At 50.5% G+C, this 13,662-nt stretch overlaps 1 long non-coding RNA gene and 1 other non-coding gene across 2 annotated transcripts; both read right to left on the reverse strand.

The window, feature by feature from the left end:
- Positions 1-1,768: 1,768 nt before the first annotated feature.
- LOC136115856 (uncharacterized) lies at positions 1,769-4,383 on the reverse strand. The gene is made up of 4 exons (XR_011736862.1): positions 4,177-4,383; positions 3,620-3,758; positions 2,979-3,131; positions 1,769-2,381 (listed from the first exon to the last, which is right to left on the reverse strand). It is a non-coding gene; the product is annotated as an uncharacterized lncRNA (long non-coding RNA).
- Positions 4,384-13,229: 8,846 nt separating this feature from the next.
- Positions 13,230-13,314, reverse strand: LOC139826725 (small nucleolar RNA SNORD45). Its single transcript, XR_011736869.1, has one exon. It is a non-coding gene; the product is annotated as a small nucleolar RNA SNORD45 (small nucleolar RNA).
- Positions 13,315-13,662: the final 348 nt, after the last annotated feature.

Consider the following 13,662-nt stretch of genomic DNA (forward strand, 5'->3'; position numbering starts at 1 on the left):
GAGGAGCGGGAAGAGTTGACGTATTTATCATAGAAACATTAAAGGTTATAGAGAGATGGAATGTTACACGAGATCAAATATTTAAATACATTCGCTCCAGACACAAAATAGTGTTAAAAAGTTCATCTATTGATTATAGATACATTAAATATTACACAAAGCTCAAACATGATCTAAAGATCAAACATTAAAATCTACTAACTCCAGACAAGAATTGGTGGGAAAACGTTTGCATATTTATTATATAAGTATTAAATATTAAATAAAGATTAAATAGAATACAAAATCAAACATTCAAATATATTAACTCCAGACACAAATCAGTGGTCAAAAGTTAATCCATTTATTATAGAAACATTCAATATGAGATAAAGATTAAATATCATATAAAGATCAAATATTATCTAGAGATCAAACACTAAAATCTACTAACTCCAGACGAGAATTGGTGGAATAAAGTTCAAGTATTTATTATATAAATATTAAATAAAGATTATGTATTATATAAAGCTTAAATATTAATCCTAGTAACTCCAGATCAAAAAATACTGGAAAAATGTTTACGGATTTTTATAGAAACATTCAATAATATATAGAGATTAAATATGATATAAGGATCAAATATTAAACTATATTAACTCCAGACAAAAATTAGTTGAAAAAAGTTATGTATTTGTCATAGAAATGTTACATATATATAAAAACTAAATACTACATAAGGATCAAATATTAAAATATTTTAACGCCAGACAAGAATTGGTGGGGGAAAAAAGTTCACATATTTATTATGTAAATAAAGATTATGTATTAAATAAAGATTATGTATGATATAAAAGCTCAAATCTTAATATATATTAACTCAAGAGAAGAATTAGTGGGAAAAAAGTGACGTATTTATGATAGAGATGTTACATCCATGTAAAGATTGAATATGACATAGGGATCAAATATTAGAATATTTTAATGCCAGACAAGAATTGGTGGAAAAAAGTTCAAGTATTTATTCTATAAATATTAAATAAAGATGATGTGTTCTATAAAGCTCAGTTATTAGTATCTATTAACTCCAGAAAAAAAGGGTGGAAAAAAGTTTCTCTATTTATTTTATATGCATCTCTAGATATGTGATATAAAGCTCAAACACTATCTACAGAAGAAACATTAAAATACATTAACTCCAGACAAAAATGGGTTGAAAAACGTTGATATACTTATCATATCAATATTAAATATTATACAAGGATCAAATATTGTATAAAGATTTAATAATAAAATATATCAACTCCAGAAAATAATTATTGGGGAAGGTCTATGTACATAGTAAATAAATATTAAATATTAGTACATTAAATAAACATATTAAATAAATATTAAACATTAGTACATTAAATAAAAATATCACATAAATATTAAATATCAGTATGTTAAATAAAAAATATTAAATAAAGCTCAAATACTATATACAGCTAAAACATTTAAATATATTAACTCCAAGGAGAAATTAGTGGAAAAAGTTTACGTACTTATTCTGTGAATACTGAATATTATACAAGCTAAAATACGCTATAAAGCTAAGCTATTTAAATATAGTAACTCCAAGCAGACATCAGTAGAAAAAAGATGATATAATATTGAAGGTTTCTGTAGAAGTATGGAAAGATTAAATATGATAAACACATCGAGTATTAAAATACATTAACTGCAGACAAAAACTGGAAAAATGTTAATATACTCGTTATAGAAATATTAAATATGATACAAAGCTCAAACATTATATACAGGTCACATATTAAAATACATGAACTCCAGACTAAAACTGGGGGGAAAAAAGTTTACATACTTATAATATAAACAGTAAATCCTATCCAGAGCTCAGCCATTACAACCCATGAAGTGCGGGCTCCTCCTGTGCTGCAGCTTTTCTTCTCAGGATGCAGTCGAAGTTGCCCTGGGTGCTCATGGCGTAGAACACGTTCGCCTTGGGTGGGATCGCCAGCTCCGCAAGAGAGGGAGCAGAGCGAGCGTTCATGGGCGCCCCACTCAGCGTTGGGGGTTTATTCTCACCGGCAGCTGGGACAACGTGGCGATGGCGTTTCTGACGTCGCTTCGCATGTTACTCTGGCCGGCAAAATGCAGCAGAGCTCTTCAAGCAGCAGCAGCAGCAGCAGAGTTCTGCTTCCCCACCTTCGTCCTCGGAGATGATCTGGACCAGCTCGTAATCCTCGGCCGAGCCAGACTGCAGGTTGTGCTTCTCCATGGCTCGCTGGGTGACAGCAGGAGCCTTCTCTTGGTTACTCAGCTGCAAAGAGGGAGTTGCAAGGAGTCGCTTGGTAACCAAGTCGCAGATTCTGCCAGACGCTAAAACACGCTCTTTGCGACACCTGGGGGTGGAGTTAGTTCAAGACAACAGACACTGCTCTAGAAATGCAGCAGGAAATCACAGCCTCTGCTCTCCTGAGCAACCGCTCGGAGAGGTGAGACCTTGTTCTCAGCAGCCATCGAATCCGCAGCAAGAGCTGCCCCAGCTGCTGTTTGCAGACATCCATTAATCCACAGTCTCCCCTGCTAAACACTTTCTGCGATGTCCTGCAAAGATTCTGGGCCTTGGAGCTGGGTTTGCTGGGGAAGGGGCACCTTGTGTCACAGCTCACACACCCCAGTGCTGAGCTGGACACACAACAGCCGGCGCTGGCAGAAGAGCAGGGGCAGCAAAGCCGGCACTTGCTCAGAGTGCTTCCCTTGGCATTGTTGATCAAATACAAGCTTCAATTTCAAGGCCAGAAACCTTGAGAGATGCTCTTTGCAAACCTCTCATTCATCCCCTGCTCCACATGTTTTGATTTGTAACATCGGTCACGTTCCCTGTCAAGGAGGTCTGATCGGGGAATAGGTGTTTCCGAAACTAAAAGCACCATTCAAGTCACCTGGGGTGAAAACACCACCCACAGTAACAGCGCTTTGCTGTTCCCACCGCTCACCAGGATGCTCCTGTAGATGTTGCCGCTTCTGTCCTCTTCTACGCTGGTGCGGATGACGCAGCTCTCTCCGCTCTGCTGGTTGTAGACTGGCAGGACTGGCGGCACTTCTTTTGATGGAACGGGAGTCACGGGGCCGGGGCACTTCTTGGAGCACTTGTCATCAGATGGCAGCAAGGGGGGAGACGAGATCAAACACATTCATTACCATTGAATTTCAAAGATCCAAAAGCTAAAGATGACACTCTTCAGCACAACAGCCTTAACAAGGGCTTCGGCAACCCAGTTAAGGCAGCTTAGGTCAAGAGAGCAGAGTCTGCAGGACAAAGCTCCCTGGGAACGGAACCCAGCCCAGCCCAGGCTTGGTCTGGGCAGTTCCTGGCAGGTCAAACCACAGGGCTGGTGAGCTCTGACCTCACCTGCTTCTCACTTGCTCAGCTGCTCTGCCTGCCCCAGAATTAGGCTGGGCTGATGTACATGAGCCCTCCCCCCAAAATCGCCTTTCCCAGAGCTCAGGTCCCTCCATTCCACTGCCAGCAACGCTCCAGTCAAGATCCACAGGCTTGGGCAAGCGCCTGGGGCCGCCGGCAGCGTCAGCAGCCTCGCACAGGCTGTTTGTGCTGAACACAGGGCCCGGGCCCTACCTTGTGCTGAGGCTCCTCAGCAGTGTCGGTGGGAGGGACGATGGTGACGGTGCTGTCCCCAGAGCTCCCACCTGGAGCAGGTTTGGGCTGCGCGTTGACGGGGGTGCTGAGGGCGCTCACCCCCAAGCCCAGGAACGGCCTAGGGGAGAAAAGAAAGCACAACAGAGCTGGGCTGAGCACAGCTGTCACTTGCTTCAACAATCTGACCTGCTGTTGTGTTTTCCTATCTCGAGTGGCCTATTGTTTGTGTGTGTATAGCAAATTAGACTCTATCCTTATTTGCTCTGTTTTGCTGCTGCAAATTTGAATTGAATTTATAATCCAGCACTAAAATCGTTCCTTTGTTTGACACCTTAGAGTTATTTCTGAAGTCTTTAGTCGATAACCCTCCTGGCTACTTACACCAATAGAAAGAGACAACAGCAATACGTATTTCTAGCTGGCGGTGTCTCCTCGCAGCACTGCAGTGCTCTGGATCCCCAGCCAGGTTTGTCAGCTGGTGTTTGATTTATTCCAGTTCATATTCACACACCAAACCCCCTCCCCGTTGTACTCACAGGCTGAATCTCTTCACCACGCTCTTCTGAGCTCTGCCCGCTGCGGTGCTCTGGTCAGGAGCTGCTCCTTCGATTTCACGTGACAGACGGAAACTGCAGAACAGGCAATACCGTTAGTTAAATATCTCAAAGTGGCCATATCTGAGAAGCCCTGGGTCACTCCCACGTCCCAGAGGGTTCATCCCCACGAGGAGGAGCGCAGCTCTGTGCGTGTGTATTTCCACTCTCCGGGAGCAGCTCCTGGCAGCGCAGAGCTCAAGGCTGAGAGAACCTGAACCTGCCTGCGGGGGAAGAAAAGCTGCTTCGCCAGCTGGGCTGAGACCCTACCTCTCCTCATCACTTCAATGCCGCTGCCTCCTAAACCACTGCACGAATTTCTCATCTCCTGTCACGCAATAGCTGTTACATGAGGACTGCAACAGCTTAATTTGTGCGATTACTTCAAACTCCTAAGAAAACAAATAATAAAATAGGAATTCTAATTAGAAAAATCAAGCCAGTCTCGTTAATACACTAAACACACGCAGCAACAGATCCAGGACAAACTGCCCTCGGACAGAGGAAACCCCGGCACCTTCGCTCCTACTGATCTCTGACCAACAAGGCTCAGGCTGGAAGGCAACGCTCAGCCTTGATTTCTCGGTCCCAGGTACCCGCTTCGCTCTCTGCACCTTTGACCCACAACTATTTACTGCAGCACAAGGAAGATGGTCACAGACTGCATCTTGCGGCCAGCAAAGGTCTCACGCCAGCAGGTCTGATGCGCTCCCAGCACACAGAACACGCTCGTGTAACGTGTTCCCGTGAACACCAAACGGGGGGAACGTGCCCCAGACGTAACTCCCGCGGCAGCGAGTGCCCTGCGGCTCCTCTTCCCCTGCTGCCCGCATCTAAAAGGAATTTCTCTTCCCGCGCCGCCCCGCACAGCCCGGCAGAGGTTCACAGCGTGCCGGGGACTGTTCCTTCCTCACCCTCTGAGTAACGTGAGCGGCTGTTGGATACGCCCAGCAAAGACAACAGGCCTCGCCAAGAGAACGCTCTAGCAGAGAGCGTCAGGCACTAACGATCACAGAACAGTCACCGTTCCACTTACCCTTCGCCGCTTCTCAAAATTGATCAGGCCGCCCTGTTGGAAGGACAGAGAAGGGATCGGAGGAGAAGAGCACAGGCTCGGCTGGAGTTGATCACAAACAGGATGAACAGGATGAAGTAGCGACACCAAGGGACAGGCCAGAGCTGCCCTGACCAAAGGCCTCTACAAAGACCCGTTTCCAGCTCTAGGATAAGCCACAGCACTCGTGTACCTGAGTCTATTTGTTAAATACATTCCTCTCTTTTTAAGAACTGCACTAGCACCCAGTGGAAGATGCAGGAGCAGACACAGTGTCTGCAAGGGAGGGAGGAGATTTAGGATTCCAAAAATTGCCCCAAATTACCTCGAGATAGTCCTGAAGGGCTGTGTCCAGCATGACGAGGTCAGTGAGGAAGGTACCCAGGTAAGGTACCGTGCCTTGTGTGACTCCCTGCAAACGGTCAGAGCAATGGTGGATTAATTGACTGAGAAGTAATAATTATACTAATTAGAATACTCCTGTGGAAGCAAACCAAATACAACTAGTCTGCTTCACCAAACAGCGCTCTTGTAAATGATGCTTTCACGACATCATCCTTGGTATCTCAGCCAGCGGTTCATGTCTGCGCAGAGCGGTATATAAGCCAAAGTGCTCATTCGTAACTCCTCTGCGTCAAATCTCGCTGTGCGGCACCTCTCGCCCCGGCAGAAAAGCCGGGATTTACAGACCCGTCTTCCCCAAAGCACCGCATACGGGAGCTCATTGGTCAGGAACAGGGCTGAGCTCGGCTTTGGGTGAGATCACAACCTGGCAACTCAAGCTCATTCCCACCTTCAGCAGCAGCTCCCTGCTCGTCGCAAAGTTGTCACAGTCGGAGAAGATTTCGCAAAGCTCTTCGAACATCAGCATTGTGTCCCTGTACAGGAAAAGATTCAATGATTTAAGTTGTTTGTAAGCACTCTGAATCAGACCAGGGTACAATTTTTTTCTCAAGAATCGTTAACAGTTGGGCACAGAAAAGATAAAAGCACCAAAACACATCCAGTGACACACTGCACAGCCTTACTTTGGAACGCAGGCCCTGGTCTTCTTCCGGCGATAAACCGAGGTGGACTGCAAGGCGGAAACGATGGCCTTCAGAGACGAAAAGTTGTTCAGGATCCTACATTGCTGTGAAAGGAGCGGTTAGAAACACAGGAGCGTTAAACGTCAGCATCACCAATAGTCAGTGCTCTTCTGTCTGCCCCGTGTCCTGCTTGCTGCACATTCTCCCTGCTAAGCGGGCAGCTCTACAAATACTGAGCATCAAAAATATCACTCCCCGCTACAACCCCCCTGTCCCCTCCCAGCTCCACGGCACCCGCACAAGGAACGTTAAACAGTCGCGAATAAACGCTTTACACGTCCGATACGGATCCACTTCTCCAAGATCTTCGCTCTTGGCTGTGTCTTTAATTCTTTGCTCTCCAGGATGGTGCTGAGCACGCAGTTGGTGACGGCGTTGAACTGCGAGGTGGTGGCTCTGATGCTCTGTGCCAGCTGTTTGTTCTCTTTCTTGTCCCTTCGGGACCAGATGCAGCCCAGGCAGTGGTGGGGCACAACGTTCTGGAAGAGTGTCTAGAGGGAAACAGAGGTGTCCAACTCAGCCTGGAGCGCTACTGCCCACAGCAAGAAATGCACGGTTACAGTACAAACTGCAGCTGAATCAGAGGCCTCGCTGCTCACAGGGGGGACAGCAGGCAGTGACAGGCCCGGGGATGACAGGCCCCCCCTCCCCTAGGGGGCGCTCGGCTGGGCCAAAGGACGTTTCCTTGCTTTATATTTTCTACCACATTCATCTGGAGACGAGGAGGAAAGCCATCAGACAGTACCACTGTTCAAAAACAGGTACAGGCCTGGACTAAGATGTTTACAAAAGGTGTTTTTCCACTAATTGTTGTTAAAAACACACTAAACTCATGTGATGTTTGTCTCCCTTGTTTTTCCACTCGTTCACAGACCAGGCCCAAGGACATTCACACATCCCATGCACTTGGGGGCGGTTATCCGGCCCGAGACACCATTCTCACGAGTCTGGGCTATAACTTTTTACAATTACGAGAAATGTACTTCAAAGTAATCTGTCCAAGGCCCTTTATATATTATTATGTTAGTATTATGTCTTTGACCGTCCAGATGGTCACGTTAGTATTGATCTTCCTTTATCATCCAGGTGGCTGGAACCGCACATCTTGCTTTTCCACATTTACTTTCCAACATGAGTCCTCAAGACATTACCTTAGAATCTCTCCCATATGGCCAGTTGAACAGCTTGTCAGAGGAAACAAGGTGAAGTGGGTGCACTCTGATGAAAACAAGGTTTCATACAAGTTAATCATTGTTTTACTTATCTAGTAATACTATATAACAGATTTAAAGCAGTGCAGAGAATGCCACGTTGTACACCTCGTGTTGCAAACATCGGCACTGAGCGTATTTCTGATATGAAATACAGGTGGATGCCTCTTGCAAAATTTTTGTTTCCTTATAGAATGTTTTTCCATTTTGTTTTCCATTGTCTGGACTGCTTTTCCTATTTCTCTTTTTTTTTTTCCATCCTAGGATGTGAATGTAACTTCCTACGATCGGCTCTTTGGGAAAGAGAGTGAAATGCAGGTGTTCACTTTGCTCTAGTTGGGAGGGGAGCAAACACAGCAGTTTTGACTATTGATGTGATTCAGAGCAGCACATCAGGCACATGCGCTGGGTGCAGCTTTTTAGTGCAATACTTGCAGAATCATGAGGGTAAAAACCTCCTCTGCTGAGGCCACGACATGAGGGGCAACGTGTCGGGCAGAGTGACAGAGAGGACCCAGGTGTCCGGGCACCGGCACAGCAGTGGGAGCATGGACACGGACACACATCCACACGCAGGCGTAGCTTTGCTGAAGGGATTTACTGATCATGAGAGGGAAATGGCCCAGGGCTCCCAGGGGATCAGACGGGGTCATCCAGGGATGATCATCTCCTCATGTCACTGGAGGGGGACAGGACACGGCTGTCACCATCAGTTTCAGTTCTGAAATCAGAGCCCAAAATGAGATCTCCAGTGTCAGCTGGGACATGAGGGGAGGCTTCTCCCCACCGTCTCTCTGCAGAGACCCAGGGAAGGAGAGAAGAGTTGGAGCCCTCAATCAACCCAGGACAAGACTCGGTTCTCCTGAGATCCATGTGGCACCCAGAGCTCCTTGGCCAGTGTGTCACTAGCCCCGGATGCCCCTACATCTCCCAGAACCCTGCCCAGCCCTCAGGGTGATCCTTGGGGTCTGTAAGGCCCCAGAGCCCCAGCCCGGCCTGCACGGTGACCCTCTGGGTCCGTAGAGCCCCGCTGGGTGCAACAAAAGTCATGGGGGCAGCTCTGTCCAGCGTGGCCTGGGACACAGGGCATGGACAGTCTCCTCTGTTTGCTTCTAGATCCACGTTCTGCCCACCCAGGACCCTTTGTGGGGCTGGAGATGCCCTGATGCTGCTCACCAGCAATGGAGGAGATGGGTGCACTAGCACTTCAGCATCTGGAAGATCTGGAACCTGGTGTTTCTGCTGCAAAACATCATCCACCCTGAGAGACAGAGGGAGCTGGGGAGAAAGGTTGGGTGAGGGACACACTTGGGTGCACTGGGAGGCAGGGGAAAGCGATGGGGTCCTTGGGAAGGTGACTCCAGGGAAAATGGGGTGCGTGAGTTTGTGTGGTGGGGCACAGAAAGCAGTGGAGGTCCTGGGGAAGGGGCTGTGTCCTGGGGTATCGTGGGGTGCACTGGGCTGTAGTGGGTTGTGATGGGATGGAAGGGAATGCAATGGGAGCCCTGGGCAATGGGGCATCCCTGGGAAAACACTGGGGAGCAGGGATGTTCTGTGGGGCTGCAGGGGGTGCATGGGAGTGTACTGGGGCACACTGGCATGCTCTGGGGCACACCGGGATGCCCTGGAGTTTCGTGGCCGTGGGAGGGAGGGTGTGGGGCAGCAGAACTTGTGACACCTACCGCAGCCCTCTTCACTCGCCCCAGTTTGAGTCCCTGCTGTAGAGAGACCATGAGACCTCACTGGTCACTGGGATGTCCCAGCCCCAGCAAGGGAGGGGAGGACCAAGGTGCCCTCCAGTTCCCAGACTGGATGCCCTCCAAGTCCGCCCCACTACTCACATGCAGGAGAGACCCTCCACTTGCTTCCAGCAATGTTCCTGGAAATGCCTATGAAAGAAGAGAAAGGGGTTGCTCTGGGTTGGAGACAAATGGGGCTGTGGGTGGGGCACAGGTGTCCCCAGCCCCACCCAGGCCCCTGGATTCTCCCTCATCTGAGCGTGAAAATCCCTTCTGCTCCCCCCAACCTCATTCCTCCAAGTTTCACCTGGGATACCTGTTCATGGCGGACCAGGGCTTGGGTTGGAGAAAAGGATAACATGGGAATTTGGGGCCTCCAAGGAGGACGGTGGCTGGGGGGGACCCAGAGGCAGGGCACTGTTGTGAACTCGCAGAACCCAAGGGACCGGGCTGGGGGTGCTGGAGGGACAGGACTGCATGGGATGCAAGTGAGGGGTAAAGAATTCAAGGGGAGGGGACATGGGGAATTCAGGTGAGGTTGTTGGTGGGGGCAGGAGGAAGAGGACAGCAGAGGAACAAAACGCGGGGATCGGGAAAGTGTTTGGGAGGGGGTGTTCAAGGAGGGGGATCTGAGGGCACTACCGCAGGGGACAGGGTGAAAGGCAAAGGATGGAGTGGAAAGATGGAAAGAAAGGCGTTGGCATCCATCAAAGGGAGAGCATTTGGCGACCCTCTATAGGACACAGAGGAGATCCTGAGGAGGAGATACCTGAGGGGTCTTAAAGGATGGAATGGGGAGGCCCAAAGAAGAGGGGTGTGGGGGCACCAAGACAAGAAACCGGGAGGGGCCCTCACTGGAGCCTCACCTGCGCATCCTCCAGGGTGCACAGCAGGATGGTGAAGAGCAGGGCCACACTGAGCACTGCGACCTTCATCTTCCTCTGCGGTGCAGCGAGTCCTGGGTGATGCCAGAAAAGGTGAGGGCACCTTTATCCCTCCCAGGAGGACTCCTTGCCCCTCCCCACACCTCCAGCCCCCAGGGCAAAGCTTGGCAGAGACACCCGCCCTGGCAACCCAGCCTTGGCACAGAGTCACTCCCGCCTTGAGCACTGATCCAGCTGCCTTCCCTGGCATCAGTGCCGCTTCCTGCATGGGGCAGCTGCACGGGGAAGGGCCCAGGCATCCACAGTGGTGAGGGGGGACAGCAGTGTGTCCCTGACAGCCAGACACCCTATGGTGATGACCCACTGCTCCAACTCGAAACCATCCTGCAACAACCCCAAAAGCCTGATCCCCCCACCTGCCAGTGCCCCTCACCTCCCAGCACCACCATCTCCCAGTGCCCCTCAACTCCCAGGCCAGTCTTTCCCTATGGAACCCCCCCTAGAGATGACACCAGCCTCAAATCTGGGGTCTCTAAGCACAATTATCTCTGAGCCCTTTCCAGCCCCTTAAATAAATGAGGGGCTGGGAGTCACTCCTCTTCTTGGGGCACCAGGGACCCCAGGATTAGGGAACTCTGGGAGGTGGGAGGACAGCTGGGGCAATGTGGACAGCTAGTGACTGGGATCCTCAGTCACTGGTGGCACTGCCAATGGGGAGCACTGGTGAATCCTGGGCTCTGGGAGAGGAGGGCTGGGCTTGGGGGAAGTGCTGGGGTGGTGTCAGTGCCCAGCTCCAGCCCACCCCATTTCCCTTGCACCGCCAGCCCCCAACTGGTCCAGTCTGCAGCCACAGCTGAGAACAGAGCAGAGGGAACATCCCCTGCCCTGGCTCTCACCTGTCCCTGTCCGGGGTCACTGCGCCCTCCCAGACAACCTGGGTCCCGCCCTGTAGAGTTGATCCCACATGGTGGGTCCCAGTGTCCCTGTCCCCAACAAGGCTCTGGCTCCAGCCCTGTCCCTTCCTGGGACTTGGTCACAGCTCACCAAAGGCCCTTGTCCCCACCGAGCGTCCCTTCAATGCCCCCATCCTCGGCCCAGGCCAGCGCTGTCCCTGAGCAGGACGTGGCCATCCAGAGGGACGTGATGAAGCGGGCGCTTGTTCCCAGGCAGCTGCTCAGAGCTCATTGCAGGACAGAGCTCCCCTGGCACGAGGAGGGATGTTTGCTCCCACAGCGGCTCTGATCAGCTCTGTTTGCCCAGGGCCCATGGCACAAGAAGCCCGTTCACCAAGATCGGTGCCTCACAGAGTGACCGATCAGGGGATCCAGGGCAGTTAAAGCAGCCTGGAAGCCTGGGCTCCCCCAGCCCTGGCAGCGGGCAGAGCCCACAGAGAAGGGCAGTGCTGGGGCAGTGGGGAGGAGCAGGTCCTGGGGCACCCGCACGCCTGGGGCTCCCTGGCTGCCCTGGGCACAGGCTGGAGCCCAGAGGCCGGGGGGTCCCAGGGGAGCAGCTGGACAGCCGGGGTGCCGCTCTGCTTCGGGACAGCCTGGGGAGTCCTGCCGGAGCGGGGCTCAGAGCAGCTGGGGGATGGAGCTGTGTCCCCAGGGGCACGGCCTCCCCTGCCCTCTCCCCCGCCCACCTTGCAGCTCTCCCTGGCTTTTTGCGGGGCGCGGGGTTCCCTTCACTGCACCCCTGGCCCAAACATCCCCATCCTGGGGGCCCTGGTCAGCATCCTCTGGGCACTGTGGGGCAGTGTGACAGTGGGGGAATCAATCGGTTTATAACTCCAGTCTCAGTGGCTGCTGCCCGGGCGACCTGGATGTTGAGCGGTTTCCAGCACCAGTCTGTGCTCACTGACTGGAGCAGAAGAGGGATCTCAGATTCCCAAGACCCCATTTCTGTCCCTGCAGAGCTGGCAGCCCTTCAGGGACATACCTGTGTTTGCTTTGATATTCTTCAGTGGCTGACTCTGGGCTGTGTGAGCATCTCCATGATGTACTTTTACAACCATGTTCTCCGTACAGACAGCAACACCTTGCCACAGTTCAGCAGCCTCTTGGAAAGTAAATGTGGAAAAGCAAGATGTGCGGTTCCAGCCATCTGGATGATAAACGAAGATCAATACTAACATGACCATCTGGACGGTCAAAGACATAATACTAACATAATAACATAGAACGGGCCTTGGACAGAGTACTTTGAAGTACGTTTCTCATAACTGTAAAAAGTTATAGCCCAGACTCGTGAGAATGGGATCTCGGGCCGGATAACCGCCCCCAAGTGCATGGGATGTGTGAATGTCCTTGGGCCTGGTCTGTGAACGAGTGGGAACGTAACTGAAATAAACATCACATGACTTTAGTGTGTTTTTAATAACAATTACTGGAAAAACATCTTATGTAACATCTTGGTCCAGGCCCACATCTGTCCCCAAGGAATGTATTTTGGTGTTGGGGCAGGGGAGGAGCACAGACAGGCAGCCCGGACCCCTGGGTCCTCTGCCCTGCTCGGGGAGGGGAGGTCGTTCCCTGTATGATGGGCTCAGCACTCCTGGGCTCACAGGAGATGTCACCCCCTCCAGAAGCCATCTGCTGTTCACAAGGCCACCAGTGCAGCAAGTCAACATTTATTTGATACAACCAGTCTGTTAGAGCCAGTAACTCTGTGTAAAATCGATGCAAAATTACCACTGTGCTTAACTACAATGTGCCATGGAACAACCAGGCACTGACAAATCTCTCTGTTTTCCCTGGGAAATCACATTTGTGGCACTTTCACCCCCAAATCTCAGCAGCAGCGTTTGTTAACACCGGTTAACAGCTTTGGGTACCCAGAGCTGCCTTCAGCTCACGTGAAAACGTCTCCTCGTAACGCCCAGCGTGAGCCCAAGAACGACGCCTCCCCAATGCCCAAACTGAGGAACCTCAAGCAGTGCCCCCTTCTCCAAGGGCTGCGTTACAATCTGTGACAGAAAGGGGCTTCCACAGCCTGGAAAAGCTCCACAAGGAACTGGAGATTCCTGGGTCTCAGAGTAATTCTAGAGCTCAAGTGGTGACAGCCATCAGCTCCAGCTCAGACAATACATGCCAACGCCCATCACTGACCCAGGAAGGCAGCTCTTCCTGTCCTGCCCAACGCCTTCAAACCCAACACACTTTGTCCCTCCAACAGGAGGCAGCTGATTGATTTCTAACACCACTCTTCTCTGTCTACTTCGAGATGAACCAGACATACGTTATACAAGCAACCAAGTCCCTGCCTGGAAGCAGCGGAGCCTTTTGCCTTCTCCTTCCCACCCCACTTTGCAGGAGAAGGAAAACAAACGGCAGAAGAGACGCTGAGAAATTCAACCACCAAATGGAGAGGGAACCTTTGAGAGCGGGAAAACTTATCCGTACAATGGAGAGAGCTACGCTGAATGAATAACACTGAAAATGAACCCTTCTTGCAGGG

This window comes from Patagioenas fasciata, unplaced genomic scaffold, assembly GCF_037038585.1.
Source record: "Patagioenas fasciata isolate bPatFas1 unplaced genomic scaffold, bPatFas1.hap1 Unplaced_1, whole genome shotgun sequence".
Classification (NCBI taxonomy): Eukaryota; Metazoa; Chordata; class Aves; order Columbiformes; family Columbidae; genus Patagioenas; species Patagioenas fasciata.